The sequence below is a fragment of the Cavia porcellus genome, unplaced genomic scaffold (genome assembly GCF_034190915.1).
Source record: "Cavia porcellus strain 051 isolate PalLab524CR breed Dunkin Hartley unplaced genomic scaffold, mCavPor4.1 scaffold_2, whole genome shotgun sequence".
Lineage (NCBI taxonomy): Eukaryota > Metazoa > Chordata > Mammalia > Rodentia > Caviidae > Cavia > Cavia porcellus.
In genome coordinates, this window is record NW_026947485.1 from 6510036 (window position 1) to 6528303 (window position 18268).

General features: G+C 40.9%; 1 protein-coding gene and 1 long non-coding RNA gene across 13 annotated transcripts in view; both read left to right on the forward strand.

The window, feature by feature from the left end:
- The window catches only part of Magi2 (membrane associated guanylate kinase, WW and PDZ domain containing 2), a 1223070-nt gene that overhangs the window by 61891 nt on the left and 1142911 nt on the right, over positions 1-18268 (forward strand). The gene's annotated exons all lie outside the window — the stretch shown is intronic.
- Positions 1-18268, forward strand: part of LOC111756875 (uncharacterized) — a 168817-nt gene that overhangs the window by 61583 nt on the left and 88966 nt on the right. For both annotated transcript variants that reach the window (XR_010042297.1, XR_010042298.1), the window contains exon 3: positions 1-18268. This exon is cut by the window's left edge and continues 38524 nt beyond it; it is cut by the window's right edge and continues 88966 nt beyond it. This is a non-coding gene — a long non-coding RNA (uncharacterized LOC111756875).

Genomic DNA, 18268 nt, shown 5'->3' on the forward strand with positions numbered 1-18268 from the left:
AGTCAGTACTTATTTATGACCTGTATCATTAGCTTCTTATACCTGAAATTACACCTCTGCAGCCTGAATATTAACCTGCTTAGCCTTTGCACAAACCCACTGGAAGGACACTGTTGTTATTCCAATTCTGCACACGCAGCAGTCGGTTCATTTCCCGGCTTAGTCTGCTCCAGGAGGGATGTGGTCTGGTGGCCTGCACACCGCTCCTGTAGGGTCACCCTGTGCTGGTGGCTGGAGACTTGCAGCCTTCGGTGTTTCGGTGCAATGTGGGTGGTATCGTGAGGTTCTAATGATGACCTTTAAATTGTAGAAATTCTCATAGTATGTTTGTGTTTGTGGAGGTACTGAGAGGAAGATCATCTTTTAATGATAAGCCTGTGTTGGTCTTCTCTATAGTGAATTTACTATAATAGAATTCCCACTCCATTGTAATTCAGAGACACCTCTTTAAAATTAAAACACTCATCCTAAAGTAAATGTGAGAGACACTGAGATACCTGCCCAGATCAATAATTTATTGTTGAGCATAAAAGAATCAGATTGAAATTCAGGACTTCAGGAGAGATTGGGAATTATTTCTTCCTCTGCTTGCCAAAAGCTAGAGCCTCTCATGGGGTTGAGTAAAGGGAATCCTGTCCCTCCCTTCCCCTGGGACCCGGGTGAGCTCGCATCTCTGGAACGTACAGACACTCCTTTTACAGTGGAACAAAGAGGGCGGAGGATATCTAGAGCAAGTATTATGAAAATTTCCATTTCAGTCCAGTAGCATTTTTAAAAAGTGTACTTCGTTACAACTGAGATCAACAATTCAGGGTATACTAACACATTTACAAGGGAACCTTTTGAAACAAAAAGGGGAAGCCTGTGACTGTGTAGCCACAAACTCTTATGAGACTTATTACTGTGTGCACAGGTCATCACTGAGCTCCGGGGTCCACACTGCTGTCCTCATTTTTCAAGGGTTTATGGAACTGCAGTAGGAAGCTTGGAGCTCAAGCCCGGTGCTCTAAAATCTCAGATCAAATTATCACAAATATTTCCACGTGTATCACGAATCATTGACTGATAGCTATTGGTTTTTATGTTCCTCATGTTAATACATGCCACACCAGGAAAGTCCACATGCTGGCTCATCTTCCTGAAGCATTTTAGCTCCCGCAGGATGTGTTTAGATATGAAAATGGTGGACATACCTCTTAAGTCTCCAACAGAAAATAAACATCCTCTAAATGTAAGCAACCCTTTATTATAGAGCAGTCTCAAGTTTATGACCCAGTTCTCAAGAAAGGGGTGAGCAGGAGGTAGCAGCCACTGTAAAGTGAGGATGTTGCAAATTTGCCTTCAGTAAATTGAGAGAATGATGGTGACATAGACCATAAAGGAGAAAGAAAGCCTACATGAAATCACAACAGTAAGCAAAGAAAGGGAACAAAGACCTGCAGTGTCAACAGTGCAAGGCCTGCTGTTCCGAGTCCTCCTCTGGCTGGGAGCGTGGTGTTGACACCAAGCTGAAGTAGTCAGTTCAGATTCCTGGACAGAGCTTGTGAAAAGCTGAACCGAGGGGCTCCACTAACTCTGGGCTCATCAGTGGCATAGCTTAAAGCACAAACTGTAATGAAACAAAGTAGCCTATGATTGCCAGATACATACTCATTAAAATTAATTGCTGGAAAACTCACAGTAACATTCTCTAATCTTATTTGAAATGAGTATTGTTAAGGATACACAGATAGTTTAAAATACTTTAAAGCAATGTGTCTTTGATGAAATCTCTGAATCTTGGCTCTCTTGTGTACCTTTGTCAAAGCAATTCACCTTTTGAGACAAATCAGGCAGCCCATATAAAATTATCATTGACTTCTAAAAGCTTAAGAAAGCCATAAAAAAATAAGTAAAACTTTTAAAAAATTAAGTAAGACCAACTATTAAATAAAAATAATGCTAAGTGCAAATCCCAAATAGTAATCATGGAAAATCATAATTAACGTTCAAGTTAGGTCTTTTTTTGAATGGCTTGGCCAGTGGCAGCAGCACCTTCCTACTCTCAGCTGTCCAGGGGGCCACAAACCAGGAGGAGATGACAGGCTGCTAAATTTAAGAAGAGAAAAGAGATAGAGGTAAGGATAGGGGAGGGGAGGGGACATAAAAAGGATTAGGAGTTAAGAGAGGCAGTGTATGTGTACCCATTGCATGTAATGGATTAGCTACTAGATACTGTACTAATAAAAAAATAAGAAACACCAATGGACAAAACCAAGCGCCACCTTTCTGCACTGGGCCTGCTCTTTGTGCTGGAAGGAAAGAACGTTATCTTCAGCGTGCATGTGAAAAGCAGAAAGTCCAGCCAGCATCCTCTGGGGAGAGCAGAAACGAAGCATTCGTGAAGACGAGAGGAGGAGAAAATGATTATAAAAGGAAAGCGAGGCTGTGAAGGATTTCAGAGGTGAAGGGGCAGCAAGAAATTCCAAGAGAAAGAACAGAGAGTGCAGGAATGCGAATCTGCCAGAATCCCAGCACCACGGGCAGCCTCTAGTTCCAGCAGGACCTGTGGTCCCATCGGCTCATGGAGGGACCCGCAGGAATGGATGGCATGGAAGAGTTTGAGGCACGGCCTTGAACACAAGGTGGGTGAACTCTGTCCACCTAACTGTGCTTGAGAGACTTTGCTTGTTGGCATTCAACAATGCCAAAATGACTTTGAGACTTTCTCGGAAGTGGAAGTGGAAATATTTCATAGCCAAAAGAGGTGCTTTGCATCTGTGGTTATTAAATTTGAAAACAGATTGTATACGACTGGGTTTTCCCCCTGTATTCTCCTGCAGTGTCATAGTTTGCAAAGCACTTAATAAATACTCATTGAAATAATTGAACTGCGTGAATTGTTTCTATTGGGATCATTCACATAAAGAGCTTGATGTGCCTCTAGTTTGAAGAGAATATGAATTTGATGGATACAGAGTATGTAAAGAGATGATCCCAGTATGTCACCTCCTTGGTAGTTCTTCCGTGGAGCCATATAGGTGTCAATGAAATTATGCTTCCATTTCCAAGAACCTGTAACAACAATGAAATCAGGTCATCCTTCATATTGTTGTCTCGCACGACTTCTGTAGGTGCTTAAGTGTAGCCACTTACTAGCTTGTATGAGTGTGCTTAAGTCACTTCTTCTTAAGCATCTCAGGGTCCTTGTGTTCAAACCTGCTCGATTCCATTTCATAGAAGATTTTAGGATTAAATTAATTACTATTTGGAAAGATGTAAGCAAAGTGTCTCCTACACAATTGCTGTATAGAAGTGATCAATCTTGGGTTCATTTCTAAATGACCCTTGGCTTGATTCTCCTTTTGTAGAAAGAGTTTTGGTCAAAGTTTTTCACTTCATTTAGCTTTCATAATAGCCTGAACGGAATCCAAAAACTCAGATGACTTTTTCCTATTTCCATCCCATCTGGCCACTGTGAAAGTCATGGGATGGTTCCCCCCTAACTTAGAAGGGATAGGAGCTGTCTTCTCCATGTGTTTAAAGCAGGATTTCTTAGTTATCTGTGAAAACGTTTCCATTTGAAACCATTCACTGTTCTACTTAATGAACTGTGTTTTGGGGATGCACATGAGAACTGTGGGCATTCCTTGAGGTTATCTTTTCCTGGTATTTTCCATGGGGATCAGCAAGTTAAAAATGACTTGTATCTCACTCAGGGTGTCAGGACATTGGTCAGATGCTGAGAGCTGTGTTTCCTGTCACGTTTTGTTGGGTGTTTGTGTCTCCTGGTGTTTAGTGTAGGGCTCATTTTTCTACAGTCAAGTGGGTGTCGCCATGTGTTCCCTGCAGGAGGGCCTGCCTCTGCCACTGTGCAGAAGCGATGGATGTCACAGTCACATTGTGTCACATCATACTTCTGTCTGCCCCTGAGACTTTCCGCTGCCTACCTCATGTTTGATTGATTGCCAACGTCACCTCGTTGCAGGGCAGCGGTCTTACCAGTCAATAGTTTCTTTTTATTTGTTTCAGTGGCTGAAGTGTAAGAATTTGACTTCATCGCCAATATTTTACTAGCATTCAGAAGCACCATTATTGATTGTGATATTGATGCTGTTTGATAATGGATGGCAATGTCTCTCGTCCTCCAGCTGAAAATGCTTTAAAAAATGAGTCTAAATCTCTGGCCATTAGAGCTCCGTGGGAGGCCAGCACGCGGCAGCTCACTGTGCGGATCGAAGCTGGAGGCGTGTGTGCCAGTTGCTCAGGTTTCCCGCTGTGCAGCCAGGTTGCCCACGTTTTTTGTCACTTTCATGCCCTGTCAGGCCTCCGATAATCTAATAATTGAATGGATCCCGTTTATAATTTTGTTTAGAAGGATGAAAATTACCTCCATTTCACAGACCAGCCTCGGTAGATCTTGTGATTAGTTACTGATAGTTACTATTATTTGTTAAGAAGCATATTTTATGGGAATGACATGTGAAACACACTCCTTTTTGGTTGCTTGAAAAAGCCTTTTCTCTGAAACCTCTGTGACACTTTGCTTTGCTCTTGTCTATGTCTGCTTCCCACCTGGGGAGTCTGCCAAACAGAGGCATAATTTCTCAACAGTCCGCACATTTCTGACAGCACACACCTGGGAAGCCGCAAGGGGAGTGTCCTTGCTGTGTGTTTATTGGACTCACACATACATGGAGTAAAGTCTTACTCACCTGTTACATTTCTTGTTTAAAATATGTGAAATTTCTTCCAAAAGATACCTTAAACCTACAATAAAAAGATTACCCTACATAATGTAATGCAGTATTTACTTGTTATGAAATTGTGGAAAAAACTGAAGCCAACAATATGATTTGTATGCATTAACCTTCTCTAGTGACTTAAAATGTATGCCCACTAGAATCAGTGCTTGGAAGCTGTGCTCGCTATTCTAAAAATAGATATTCAGTATTTCGAGCACCTATAATTCAAGATGACCTTCTTAAATGTTCTCTTCCTTACACTCGACTTTCTGTAAGATCCAGACTGTTCTCTCCTCATCTCTCCTGAATTCTGGTCACCTTTGTGTTATTCCTGCGTTTTGGATTTGTTGAGGTTAACGGTCGGCTCCTTTGAATGATCATGCAGGACACTGGGGATACTTACAGACCTGAATAATGACTTCAGGGGGATTTTCTGAAGAGTACGTGAGCTGAAGTGGTAGAAATTTACTATTGGGGGTAAAATCTTGCATTTATTTGGGGTTTATTGTGAAAGCAAGAGGGAGATAAATGGAACAGTAAAGCAGTTTTCACTTGATGAGAAAATACTCACTGTAGCTCTTTTGGTCTGGTTTTAGCTTTCTTTTCATCTAGTTTTAGCTTTTCTAACTTTGTGTCTAATGAGAAGGTTCTTCTTCCTTAGGCCGCTTCCAGTTCTGCATTCAGTAGCGTTATCAGTTACAAGCACGCTAAGTGTGGTCTCTAGTGCCCTGGTCATTGACAGAATTAGGTGTTCACACTGAGTGTGCAGCCTGCTAACCTCACACACAAGAGATCTTTCTGATGAGACCCGAATTCTGCATTTGGTCTGGTCATACAGAACACAGTTACACTCCATATACACATACCCCGCTTTCCTTAAATGATGTTTGTATTTGCTAGCAAGTCATCAAGCAACCCTGCTCTTCATAACTGTTCAAAGCAGTTGTGCTTTTTTTTTAGTAGTCTATTAAGACAGAAGAAAATCATTTAAGGTAGTGGGCATGTGGGACTTGGGAGACACGCAGTTCTGAGCACATGAGCCCTTTGCTAAGTGGGAGAAGCAGGGGAAAGGGACCTGTTTTCTCTACTCATAGCTGTTGGGTGAGGACTTCACAGTTGACAGAACGACAACATGGTCACCATGGGGACAGCCAGATGGTGATGGTGATGACATGGGCAGGAGAAGGGCAGTAGAGACTCCCCTGGTGCCATCACATTAGAAAAGATACATTGTCAGTGTTTTTACAATGTGGACTCTGCTTATCCATAAAGACATAAGTCTTCCTAACTTATTTACTTTCAGATACATAAAGAATATATCAGTGTGCTAAAATTAGGATCTCGTCTTAAGTATCCTGTTCAAATTTAGTCCGCATCCTAAAAAAAACTCATTCTGGTATTTTTTACAGATAGCATAAAAGATGAGTTTGTATGTACTGAACTGTATTTGTTTAGGGCTTGCTTAAAAGTATTATAAACAGAATGGCGTGTAGATTTTGTTGTCCCCCAGTTCTGAGGCTGAAAGTCCAGGACTTGGGTGTCCAGAACCCTCACGCCCTCGAGGGCAGCAGTGAGCCTGCGTCCCAGGCCCTTAGCCAGCTCTAGTGGCCTCAGGAACCCCTCAGCGTCCCTGTGGTCCCCTCCCTGGGTCTGCACATCCTCCTTCCTGCGCTTCTCTCCCTGATGACCTCACTATAGATTGATTGCCTCACAAGCTGAGGTCGGAGGGTTAGGATTTACCTTCCCTTTTCAGAAGGATGCGATTCATTGCGTAACACCCGGGTCTGAGTTTTCCTATGGGACCCCGTGGTGCCCTTTACGGTGCCTGTGCCTGTCTGCTTGTGTCACAGTAGTAGCTGTGCTTCTGGACCTCCTTTTCTCACTGAGCACTGTGTCCTGAAAAGCTTTTCAGTTGTTCCCTGTAACTCTCATGTAGTTTTTATACTGATGCACAGCCTTAAAGTCATGTGCCTTCCACATCACCAGGGAGGAATTTCCCCACCGTTGGAATTTTAAATTTTTTGATGTCACTCGCTTTTCCAAGTTGCAGAGTTGTTTCATGCCATAGACATGAAGGACTAAAAATCATGCAGGAGGCGGTGCACATTTTATATCAGGTGTTTATTATCACATTGATCTCTAATCTAGACCAGTGCTACCTCCACTGTTCCTGTGTGAGTGTGGTTATTTCCTTTTCTTTGCTATACTTGAACAAATTTTAAGATTTAAAAGCTGTCACACTTTCCAGTTGAAAATGATGCATTGCTTTCTAAAATTTACACCTTTCATTCTGATGGCTTGGGGAATAAAATGTATTTAAATGTGAAATAGTCATCATGCTGGTTAATAGACACTGAGTGTTTATTTTGTGCCAGATGCTGTTCTAAACATATTACATTAACTGGACATTTAATACTTTAACACAAACTTAATGAAGCAGTTCCTCTGTACCTAGTTATTTTTAATAGATTTGACATCAAATTGCAAGATATTTAAGAAGGTGGGCCTGGATTATGGGCATACATGCAAGGTAGATATATGGCAGGTGACAGCAGATGGAAAGGCAGGTTGATAGTTAAGTGATTATTTGTGGCAAAGAATTAAAGCAGACGTGGAAGTTGTGGGACATCAAAAATCAAAACCAGCTGTCTTTCACATTCCCAGTGCTGTGCATTTTGTGAAACTGACCCTTTAAAGTTGTCTTGTGGGCCCCAACATTAAAAGTCTCATTTTACAGCATGCAGGTATTATGCTATCAAATGCTTTTATTGCAATAATAGTTGCAGCCAATTTGAGCTATCTTAGTCACGAGGAGTTCCCCGAACGCTGAGTCAGAAGCCCATCCCCCTGGAGGAGACACTGCCCTTGATCCATTCCTCTGGTACACACCTTCCCTGCCCTGCCTCACTTCATACAGGTCTAACTAACAGGCAGCGTGCATGTGGAAAATGTATTAGTCAGACACACAAGCTTGCATTATGGCATGGCTTGTCTAACAAGAGAAACTCAAATTGTAAATAAAGAGCAGAGTGAAAGACAGGTGTTAGGAAATAAGGAGATAGACCTTTGGAGGGTGGAGAGGAGAGGGTAGAAAAAGCGAAAAGAATTAAGATACATTGTGTAGCTGTTCACTCTCTCCATGAGAAATGTAATTGTAGGGTATTAGAAACTTGTACTAATAAAAAATAGTAATTTAAAGTATTAAAATCTAATTTTGTATATAAGATTGTGTGCTTACTCATTTTGTGGGCCTTATTTAGTCTTCAAAACTGCAAAAGGTAGGTAATACAGGTTCATGGTACCAGTTTTATAGGTTAAAATGAGAGAGCGAGTGTGCACATTAGCCAGGGTTATATAACTAGGAACCGTGGCTAGCCGCTCAGCGTAGATTCTGATCCAGAGTCTGTGACACTTGTCACAAGTTGCGCTTCTCAGCTCAGTGGTAGAAACTGCATCCTCTGTGATATCATTTAGCATGTACTGTTTTAATGAATGAGGAGCAACATTTTGCTTACTGACAGACAAAATAATACTATTGAAGAATAATTCGCAGGCATTTTTCATGTAGTAGGAAGCTGAGACTCTGTTTCACCCGTAGTCTGTCCCTGCAGTGGCTGTGGGAAATTGCCCGTAATTTCTAGATTGTTTTCCTGGTGGAATGTAGGAATCGAAGCAGGCCTGGCTGGGCTTCCTTCATGCTTAGCACTCTGCAGTGCTGGGAAATTAGTTCTTCTGCATGTACCTCCCAGTTCTCAGTAGTGGGCTTCTACATATAGAATGGAACTTCTTTTACCTTTTCCATTAGTTCTCTTCTTCCTTGAGACTTTATTATGAGCAGTTCTAATATTTTAATTACTCTTTGCTCAACAAGAAAGACTGCATACATAAACAAAACACATTTTCAATGTAGCATGAGAATTATTGCCCTGGTAATTATCATAGTCAGTATTATTAATTTTAAAGAAGTCAAAATAATGTCTGTATGTCTTCATTATAGTCCTAAATGTTCATTTAAGTATTCCAGATTAAGACTTTAAAAAATTTTACCAAATAATATTTCAGTTGCTAATATAGCAGTTACCTTTAATTGTTCTACTTTCTAAGCATGAAATTATTTGACTTTAAATGAAGTCTTCTTTATCATTCATTTGTGGCAATTGTAAGTACAAACTGCGTGATCCCTTTAAACTCTTCAGTGTGATATTTGAAGCATTTCTAAATTCCTGAAGACAAAGTTTCTGTATTTTATTAGACAGTCTTTCTCCAGGTGGTCCTGGTCCTGAGCCCAGGGTCACTCTACCTCTGAGCTACATCTCTAGCCTCTTTAATTTTGTGGTAAAAGAAAGTGGTCAGAGAATCTCTTGTTTTCAGTCTTGACCAAACTTCCCGAGACAAAAGCTCAAAATCGTAGTCACAGCTGGAGAAAGTCTCTGGCCAGAGAGGTGAAGGTGGATTCCCGAGGACGGAGAAGATAAGTGTGATCTGGGAAGTGCTGAGGCTTGGCTGTTGCGATGACCTTCTGACATAGCCCAGGGAATCTCCGGTAATCACCATTCATTTACAGGTAGACGGATGCTTGCTGAGTACCCTAACATTCCAGCCAGTGGTGCAGATGTTGTACACAGCAGCAGCTGTAAATGAAGCCCACTTTCACCAGGGAGCTTACGTAGCAGATCTTGTAGGGCAGGGCCTATACTGTTCTCTTCTAGTCCGTCCCATTCCGTGCTTGGAATCTTCCACTATATGTTGGGTCTGTCCTGAGTCTGTCATCCAGTTACCGACCTTTGTCATCTGTTAGCTCCTGTCTGCCACACTCCTCTAAGTCAGGTGCCTGGTTCACCTGCTCTTGTGCTCATTCTTGGAGCTCAGAAGCTCATTCCCTCTCCAGAGTGACACTGCTGTGTGAAGGCGATCCTCAGGCAATTAGAGTCTTTCTTTGAAACTGTCAAGCAGAGAGGAGCCAGGGTTCTTTATTTGTGGATCTTTGCTTTAATGACCTGAGGTTAAAGGGAACAAATGCACCTCCCCAAAATGAGCCATCCAATTTTTGAGTCACACAACTTGCGCATCCTTTCCAGTCCTGCCAAAAGATTTTTTCTTTTATGTATTAATTGATCCTTTCCTCATTCCTTACTGTAGCTGATGGAAACATTGAAACCTTTATTGACATACTGTAATGATTTTAAATGAGTAAGACATGCATTTTGTATTACAAGTATAATTTCATTAAGAATAGTAAAATGCTTTACAAAGCAGCACGTGGGGTTTTCCAGTTTCCACGAGTACAGGAAGAAAGTACTGTGTGCTGGGCCTTCGGGAAGCAAAGTGTGGTGCGATTGCTTCAAATGCTAAGACCGCCAGTGTTCACGCAATCTGGGTATAAGGATGTGAGAAACTCTAGAGGCAGAAATTCTAACAGTTATGATTTGTGTATACTGTCCAATCTCATATTTAGAAATACATATTGCTGTTTCTTAAAAACAAGAAAAGCTTAAAAACACACAATGTAAAGTTCTAATTTAGGATTCAATATAAATTATTCCATTACCACATCGTTTTCTATCACATCATGAATACCAGTCCAAATAAATAAATCAACAAGATTCCTACTAGTATGTACCTTGGAGGGGGGGGAACCTCTTACATGTTGCTTCAAAGAAATAGATACAATGAATAAATATAAAATAGTCTTTGGTATCACACAATTCATTCAAAAAATCACCAAATTTAGTGTGTGGGTATCATACACTAAATTTCCTATAGAATTTGCCTCCTAGGGTGCACAGTGGAACAAAGGAGAGGAAAGAAAACTTGTATTTTCTTGTGTTTGTCTGTAAAACTGAGAAATAATTCCCAGTCGGTTCTGTGTGACAGGTATGGTCTACGTACTCTTGCAGTTTTGCATGTGCCTTGAAAGAAACAAATGCAGGCATCTGGGACGGGAACATATTACTTGCTTCATGTGTAGCACACACAGAAGACACCCCACAGATATCCTTTATCACATCTCGTTAATTTCCAATTTTATGTTTCATTTGGGATTGCACAAACCTAGAAACATTGATCCAGGGTCAGGGCGTAACACATGCAAGTTTCCGCTGCTGTCTCTGTTTATCCTTGGGGTGTCACGGCAGGCAGTCTGCGCCTTCTCTAGTAGGACATTAGATCAATTTCAGCCAGCAGAAAGCTGGTGCATCTGTGCCCCGAGTGAATACAGAGGAAGGCAAGCTGTTTCCTCAGAACTGGTGCTGTGGAAAAACTAGAAAGAATCGCTGGCTGAGCAGTCCAGAGGAGTGGGATGGAGCGGGGAAGATTAGGCCCTCGCAGAACCATCACATGCTTTAAGAACCAGTCTCTCCACTTCACCCGCTGGGGCTTGACAAGGAGTTGTTTTCTGAGCTGGAGGTATTTATCTAAAGCCTGCTATAAAAACCCTTCTTCTGAAGTGCAGGATCTGGGCTTTAGTTAGAGATGCTTGAAATGGTTCCTGGTCTTCCAGAAAGAGACTCAGAATTAGACCAAGCCAGAATTTGCTGTGTTTCTAGTATGTTCAGTTACATGTGAATGCTTTCGTCTTGTACACTGGCCAATCTTAAATACCTTTCTCCTTCCGAGGTAGACCCCACACGAGTACCCGGATGGTAAACAAGGCTACTTTCTACTGTGTGACTAGCAGCCTTTAAAATAGGGCATTTTAAAAGTCAGGTGTCACTCTTTTAATCTGAAAATAAGTGGGATGAATGACTTTCCCTTCCTGTATTTGAAAGGGATGAGTTCAAAGACTTTATTTTAAAAAATACAGTTCCATTTGCGTTGTAAAGCAGTCCATGGGCAGCCTGAGAATCAGGCCTTGCTGCAAATCCTATCACATGCCCCGCCCTGGGAGGGGAGCTCAGAGAAGATGCTCAGGAGCCCAGCCAGGGAGCTGGAGGCTCGGGAGCCAGGCTTGGTGGAGGGACCCAGGAGCCCTGCTGGTAGAGGGAAGGAAGTCACAGGCAAGGAACAAGTAGGAGGAAATGCTCATTGAAAGGGGAAACGGACTGCAGGGGATTTAAAGGTGAGGGAAGTGATTGAGAGGAACAGCAAAGGAATAGGACACGCTTGCATGATTTTAAAAATCAGTGATAATGCCGGCATTGCCCAAAGTAAAAGATGTAAAAAAGATGGCACCAAGGAGGAAATTATTTGTGAGACAATGTAGCAGTAATAACTAAAGTGGAACAGAGTGAACAAGGTTAAAATAGAATACTTTAAACAATAATAAAGTGAGGTTTTTCCCCCTCAAAATCACTCAGTAGTTACAAAATTTTATTTTTTTATTTTTAGTGACCTCAGCGCTTGCCAGGCAGACAATGCATCACTTAAGCTATATCCTCAGCCCCTTTTATAAAGTTTTATTATATCTTATAATAAAAGGAAATTTAAAGATATAAGTGATAGTCAATTAAATTAATAATTAAATGTATAAAAGGGGAATTAGTAATTTAAAACTACTGTACATTGAAGCAATGAGACATTTGTGTAAAAGCCAGAATCCTCCCATTATGAAGCAGGGAAAAAAAAAAAAAAAAAAAACTAGTAATAATAAATAAAGTAGCCTTATGGATGTTGATGGTATACGTCTTTAATTAATGTCTCCACAATCTTGCTTCTTTATAATTTTTTTTTTTAATTTTTATTTTTTGGCCCTGGGGTCGAACTCACAATCTCTGGCACTTGGCTGAGCTAAACCTCAGGCCTGCTGCTTTTTTATTGACAAAAAGTGGTGTCTCCGCCTGTGGCCTTCCAGGAGGAGCGCAGCGGGCAGCTCCCTCCCCTGGCTCAGCACCCTGCCTGTTTCACCTGAGCCCATGGCAGTGTTTGACCTCTGCTCTGCCTCGTGGGGTCAGTTTGGTGTCCTCCTGGTCAGCAGGCATCACCCAGGGCATCACCAAGCCCAGCCGCTTAAAATTGATTGGAAAGCTAAAGGAAACGCAGTTTGTGCCTGTCTGTCTGTCTGTCTGTCTGTCTGTCTCTTCTTCTGTCTTATTGTCTGCTCCCCACACCCAAGTATGAATGAATATTCTTTTCAGCCACTCTCTTAGAAATCTGAATTGTTGTTCTCAGGCCCATATGACACAGGTTAGGTGGAGGCAGGCTTTCCTCCTTCACCCTGCGCCCACCTGGGAGCTACCAAGCAAGGGTGTAACCCAGGAGAGGTGGCCTAGGCAGGGTGCGGCTGGCTTCTTGATGATTCAGTGGCAAATGCAGCTCCTGGGCCCCTCACATGTACCTGGCCATCACCTGGGAAGCCCCCAGGTGTCCTGAAAAGCGCTGGTCTAAATACCACACATCGTTCACTGGAGGCCTTACAGTTTGAAGAAGGCTTCCTCAAAGAGAATCATGGATTCTGTATCCTCAGGGCTTTGTCTGAGCGTAAATCCCCATGACAATGAGGGCAGAGACCTCATTGCAGTAGTATGGAATTTAATGGGGAAAAAAATCCTCAAGACCATCTACTTTTGTTTTGGCTTCTGTGACTTTCAAAAATGAATTAAAATATCTATTCATCAATAAAATACTACTAAATCTTCACCTGAAAACTAGATGACTTAAGCAGGTAGGAATCATGAAACATAGTTTTGTGCCAGAGAATGTATTAAATACATAGAAATAACCAAACTGATTATTCATCCTGTTTTAGGGATGAGGAAATTGAGACTCAGATAAGCTGACGTGTGAAATCACAGAACAACCCTGGTGAAAATGTTCAGCTTGGAACTCAGAATTGACGGAGATAAGAGCCCTTTATGGTTTTAAATTTCTACGTCATTCCTTGGCAAGTTCTGTTCCTACCATCATTCAAATCACTCAGCTTCGTTCAGAGCCGTCTGATCATAAACGATAATAAAGTAAAAACAAGCAGCAGTCACCGTCCATTAAGATTCTCTTGCTGAGTCGAATTTTCACACTGATTACTTTTAACCCAGTTGTCCATTCAAAGACTCCACTAGTGTCAGACAGGTGCTGTCTGCTGGGTAGGGGAATGCTTGCAGTTGAACCCAGGGCCTTTGCACAGAGCCACATGCTTGCCCTTTTGAGGGGCTTTCGATTTTGAGACAGGGTCAAAAGTTGCCCAGCTGGGTTTGAGTTTGCAATCTTCTTACATTGGTCTGCAGCTATCAGCTTATTTATTTGTGTGTTCATTTCATTACAGTTACCAGGTACTCAGAGTTCTTGGGGTTCAAGAAGTTAAGCTGTGTCTAGAATGAGAGAATCCTCTTAATAGCCCTGTTAAATCTGAGTCTGTTCAGAAACTCAATTCTGTAAATTGACAGAAAGCATTTAAATGGTAGTCTTGGAAGTGATCATTTTCTAATAAAGACAATTATGCATGTAAAAAAAGTCCTTGAATGCCAGGCATGAATTACTGAGTTGGGTATATTTACCTAAAATGATAATATATCCTGTGAAGACAGTCTGTTTGATAAGAATGAACTCTTTAACAAGTGAATCTGAAATTAACTAGGATGTTTTTAATTTAAGTATTTATTGAGATAATTTTAGATTTATATGCATAAGGTAACACTCCTTGCTCACTTTTCCCAGCTTTCTGCAACTGTAACATTTTGAAAAACAAAGTATAAAACGTAATATTGTAACCAGATATTCAGCAATCTACCTTGTACCAGTTTACTTGCTTCATTTCTGTTTCCCTCTGTGTGTTAAGCTCTATAACATTTTATCTCCTAAGTTGATTTTTATCTCCACTGCCAAACTCAAAACACCCAACAGTTACAATGTAGCAAGGGTCCCCCTTTCCCTACACTGATCACCCAGGGACATCTTGCCCTCTTCACCCTTTCTCTGACCCGTGGGCATCCAACCACTACCCCACTCTCCACTCCCAAGGTTGTCTCATTTCAACTTAATCAAAGGGCAATAAAATATGTGTCCTCTTGGAATTGGCTTTTTCATTCAGCATAATTCCCCTGGTAATGTAACTAGTTATTCACTGATTGTATATTTTGTTACTTGAAAAAAATATTTTGTTTCTTTCTGCTGCTAAGGAGTTTCTCTTATTAAAGCTTACTATGTAGCTAGAAAAACCCAGACTCTGGGGCAATTAAAGGGATAGTCACAGATTTCAGTGGCAAAGAAATAAACCACACTTATGTCTACACAGATACACTCAACTGATTCTTGAGAAAGATAGAAACATAGTTCAACTGCTTATCGAAGGACATTTGAGCTCATTCTGGTTTTGAGTGATCACAAATAAAGGTACTGTAAATATTTGTGTGCAGATTTTAAAAATATAATCCAAAATATTCCTCTAGAAAAAAATACCCAACAGTGTGAGTGCTGGATTATACGGTAAGTGCTTGTCTAATTTTATAATGAACTGTCAAACTGTTTTTCAGCCTGGCTGTCCCACTTCACATCCCTTCGGGGTAGGATTGATCCACTTTCTCCACGTCCTCTTTGTGCATCTTTGGTGTTGTCACCAATTTGAAACCTGGCTGTTCACATAGGTGTACATCAGCTGCTCATTTTGGTTCCAGTTTGTACAGCCTTGAATTTTTTTTGTCTGTTTTTCATCATCTGCGTGGCCTTTCTGGTAAAATGAATGTTAACAACTTCTGTACATCTTCTTAATAAATTGTTTTCTTACTATTGTAACGTCAGATTTCTTTACTAGTCCCTTCTTAGATATGGTGTTTGCAAATATGTTTTCAGAGTTTCTTATCTTGTCTTTTTGGATTTTTTACACCAGTTTTAACAGAGCAATTTTTTTCATTTCTATAAGCTCTGATTAACATATTTTTCCATTTATGAATTGTCCATTTGATGACAAGTGTTAAGATTTCTTCTTTCTAAACATTTCTTCCTGATAGATTTTGTTTTATGTTTCAAATTTAGTTGCCTGTTCCCCCTTAAGTTAATATTTATAAGGTAAAATTTGCAGTGAGGCTTTTTAAAATCTTAGTTGGTTGGTGCATGTGTGCAGTGTGTGGTGTTTGCATCCCTTGTGGGAAAGCGGTCCACATACAAATACGTGCAAATTGCTTTTCTCACCCACTCCCCTCCCCCACCTCCTGACCCCTTTGTGTTTTTTCTGTTTGCAGGACACAGTGTGATGTGTTCGTCCTGGGGAGTCCGCAGGTGTAACAGGAACCCCTGTTCCTTTTCTCCATCCCCTCCGCCCCCTCCAGTCCCTCTGCTCCTCTCTTCCCTCCATCTCTCCTTCCCCTCCCCCTTTGAGAGTGATCTATCTCCCTGTTTCCTGTATTCTTTTATTTTTCCTCTGTTTATTGGCTCTGGATGTGCACTTTCTTTAGTATAATTTCTTAAAAACTTACCCTTGCATTGAATTACTTTTGCAGCATTGCCGAAAGCCAATTGAATATATTTGTGTTGGCCTAGTCTGGTCTTTCTGCTCTGTTTATCAGCCTGTCTACTCCGGTGATACCCTACCATATTGGGGACTGCGGTGAGACAGTAATTTTCAATGCACTACTCTAGCAGTAAGCTTGACCTTTCTACGTAGTCAGTATGTTGGCTGTTTGAAGCAGGGTTTACTGATGTCCCTGACTGTAGTTATGAATGTCAGTTCTCGTTTTTATGCATGTATTTTGATGCATGTTGATTATGCAGACACACTTGGAATCCTTGTTTCTGGTAGAACAATTGTTTTATTATTATGTGACAGCTCTCTTTCTGTGTAGTGAGTTTTCCCCCACTGAAGTCTGTTTTATTGGATATCAAGAAGTCACTCCTGCTGCTTTAAAGTTTGCATGGTATCTCTGTTTTTACTTCCCCAGTGATGTAGTTTTGCGTTTGAAATGAGTTTCTCACAATCAGTATAGAGATGCTATATATGCACTCTATCAGTCTTTACTTTTTGATGGTTTTGTTTTTATTCAGTGTAACAATATGTTGACACTTGAGTTTACCATCTTACTGCTTCCTCTACTTGGTTTCTCTTTGTTTTCTTTCTGGTAATCCTTCTTCTGTTTCTCCTTCCTTGCCTTGCTGTGGCTATTTGAACATTTTAAAGAATTTCATCTTGATTTACTTATCATGCTTAGATATTTTTCATGGTGGTCGCTTCTCATGTTGCAGTAGGCATGTAGCTTGTAACAGTCGAGAGGTATTAACAATTCACTGTTTTCAGTAAAGTGTGGAAACTTCGTTTTCCGTGAAACCCCTTTGCTTTCTTTTTACTCATAAGTTATACTTTTTGTTTTAATACTCAAATACGGATTATATGAGCAAAAGATGAAATATTGTATGTACCTAAATTTTGATGTCTTCTGTTTTACTTCCATTTTTTTTTCCCTTTTTCCCTCCCAGTAGCCTAGAGTTTTCTTTCTTTCACGATTTCTTCTTGTTTCAATGAACCCCATTTGCCAATCTTTAAGGGTAGCCCAGTTTTCTTTAAAACTAAAAAATGTCGGGGATATTTTTATTACCCTTGCACCCAGAAAAATGCTTCAGTGGATATAACATTTATGATTGGTAGTTGTTATTTATTTATTTTTTGGCCTATAAAAAGTTGTGTCACTTCCTTTTGGTCTTTGGTTTGAAATGAGAAATATACTGTTTTTAGAACTGGCTTCTCCATGGATAACATGTTGTTTTTTCTCCTGTACTATTGGGCTTTTTTTCCCTGTTGGCTTTACTTTTAGAAAAATTTAAATATAGTTTATTGGTATGCATTTAATTGGGCTTATCCTTTATGGAATTTATGTCTTGTAGGTTTTGCTTTTCATTAAATTTGGGGTTTTGGACAAGTTTTCAGCCACTTTTCTTTTCATGGCTTGTCAGCCGCACTGCCTCCTCCGCTTCAGAGACCCTGGTAATGAGGGCATCTGGTCATTTGTCATTGTCCCGTGGGCTCAAGGCTCTGCTCTGTTTTCTTCCCCTGTTTAGTTTTTCTCTTTCTTTGGTTGAAGTCTCTTATTCTGTCTGCATGTTCCCTAATTCTACTGTCTCTTAGCTCCAACCAGGAAATTGTTTTGTATTTTATACTTCTGTTACTCATTTTTGGTGCAATATTTATCTTTCATTATTATGTGTGAATTCTTTACATATATATTACATATTGCATATTATATATAATATATTTTATTTTTGCATGTTTCTAGGTTTGTAATGGACCCTGAGCCATTTTTTCTTGGGGCTTTAAAAGCCCTCACCAGGGAATCTGCACACCTGATTCGTGCCATGTTGGTCTAGCGGACCATCTTTTCAGCCCATGTGTGACTCTCTTGGCCCTTGGTGTGGCGGGCGCTGTCTGGTCATATCCTCCACCTGTTGTCCCAGTGCTCTCTGGGCCCTGTCACTCAGGCTGGCAGGATGTTGCTTCATTCCTGCACCTGTGTGCAGACCTCCTTTCGTGGGCTGTGGTTCACATTTCAGAGCCCTTGTATCATCTTTGTTGTCTGCTGGAGACATCTAGGACCAGACCATTCTTGCTGCTGCTGCCTGGGAGCTGAAGGTGTCTGCAGACCCATCTGACATCTCTCAGTGGGTGACAAATGTGCAGGGCCTTCTGGCCA